The sequence below is a fragment of the Myotis lucifugus genome, unplaced genomic scaffold (assembly GCF_000147115.1).
Source record: "Myotis lucifugus unplaced genomic scaffold, Myoluc2.0 scaffold_522, whole genome shotgun sequence".
Lineage (NCBI taxonomy): Eukaryota > Metazoa > Chordata > Mammalia > Chiroptera > Vespertilionidae > Myotis > Myotis lucifugus.
Window position 1 is genome coordinate 248,041 of NW_005871570.1, and position 2,134 is coordinate 250,174.

Consider the following 2,134-nt stretch of genomic DNA (forward strand, 5'->3'; position numbering starts at 1 on the left):
GTGTCTGCCTCCATCTCTCCCTTTTTATGGATCGGTGACGTTCCCACTGCTGAAGGACTGTAAGCCGGATGTCTGTTTTCTCCTTCCCTTAAGATTAGAGCTGAAACACGGTGCCTCTGTCCTTTCTCTCTCCTGCTGAGTGCGAGAGGCGCATTCTCACCTGCTGGGCTCATTTGGAGAGTCCTAAATGTATGGCGATTGCAATACATTGTCTTCTTGCGATGGGAAGAGAGCCCTGCACCCAGGCGTGCCAAAGACTCAGAGGTTTCTCTGGGGAATGTGACCCATCCAGGAGAATGAGGGAGGGGGATGCATCTGCGTTCCGCAGGTGTCATCAGGTTAGCTCAGCAGGAGATTTCAGAGCTCCAAATGGATGCCCCGCCCCCAGGGTGAGGGCCATTCTGCCACTTACCGGCAGTGCTCTGCACACTTGGAGACGCTCTCTGTCTCTCTCCCGTCCCATCGCTTCCCCTGCAGAGCTCACAGGTAAGCAGCTTTGCACACCCCACCTCCAAGGGCTCCACAGGCAGCAGGAATGGTCCACTGGGTGGGGAGGGTGGAGTCAAGGGCCAGGGGGTTAGGTGTGTGCCTGCCCGGGGGCCCCAGGTGGCAAGACCCCTCCACCCCCTGCGTCTGGCTGTTGTTTGAACGTTGCCAGGAGAGAACCTGGTGGAAGTCACACCTCGCCCTCCGCACCCCGAGAGTCTGTATGACAACACGGTGTTCCTCTGGGGGGTGTCGGTGTGTTCCCCTTGGCAGCTCCTTAACCAAGGGTCCTGGTGGAGTGTGAGAAAGGGTGGGAGTAAGAGGGACTCTTTGTGTGTGTGTGTGTGTGTGTGTGTGTGTGTGTGTGTGAGCTCACACGCGTGCGGGGGGTGCAGGTGGAAGGTGTGGCGGGAGCTGCGAGCAGCATGAAGGTGATGATGGGCAGAGGCGCAGCTGCTCCTGTTTGCCGTCACGAGGGCACAGGTGGGGAAGACCGGCAGGCGTGGGAGGATTAACTGTCTAGAAAAATCCATCGGAAAATGTGTTGATTGGTTAGTGTCAGGAGATTTCTCCTGCTGGACAATTGTTGGTTAGGGATGAGGGTGGGGTGGGGGCAGAAGCTCTGGGTTCCTCGGATGGGTTTCTAATAGAGAAACGCTAACTGGAATCACTTTGGCCCTAGGGACCAGGCAGGGCTCCCTGGGGTATGTTGTGGCCTTGGGTCTCCACTGAAAAGGGGAAGCAGGTTGAGGGACACGCCATAGAAAGCTTCCTGAGGGGTGTGTGTGTGTGTGTGTGTGTGTGTACACAAATGCCACATAAACCAGAAGGTGTGATGTAGGCTTCTGCGGAGTTCCCTGAAGTACCGACGGAAAGGAAGCTGGGAACAAAATAACCGCTTACATAACTCAGATGCAATCCCTCCACACCCTGTGTTCCCAGCACCCCATTGTTCCTCATCCTCTGAGCAGTTCACAGACCGGAAGCAGGGCCTCCCTCACGGGGTGTGTCTGCCTGGTGGCCGGGCCTCCTCCCACTCTGACCCGCCTGGAAGCAGATCTGGTTTTACAGTGAGGTTGCTCCCCCTGGAGGGGACCGTCCCTGCAAAGCAGGCCATCCCAGGGAGTCCAGTGTCCCCAGGGACAGGCCGCGCTCGCTCAGCAGTAACGGCCCAGCGGTGCCGGAGAGCGGAGTGAGGGCTCTGATGGTGGGAGAGGCCCGCAGGGTTCTGACACACTGCCCTCATCCCGATCACAGGTCAGGGGTACCTCCGACTTCCTGTGAGCCACAGGGATGAGTCTAATTTTTCCCTCTCAGCTGGATTCACGGGAGTGTGGAACTCCAGCCAACAGCAAGCGGAAGACTTTAACCTGCCTCCTCTGCCTGGGCTTTGGGGGTGTTGAGTCTATGACCTCTGAGCGCCCGAGGAAGGCGGAGTGGCCTAGTTTCCAGTCTTCGGAGGGCCCTTCCTACCCCGTGGGCTGCAGTGTTCACCCTAGAAGGAAGGAGAAAACGCCCTCAAGGTGTCCCCAAACAACGTGGAGCATCACTAATTCAACTGGGCTTCACACATATTTATTAAACTCCTACCACGCGTATGTGCTTGGTGTCATGGCCATCCCCCATCAAGGTGCGTGGGAAGAGGCCA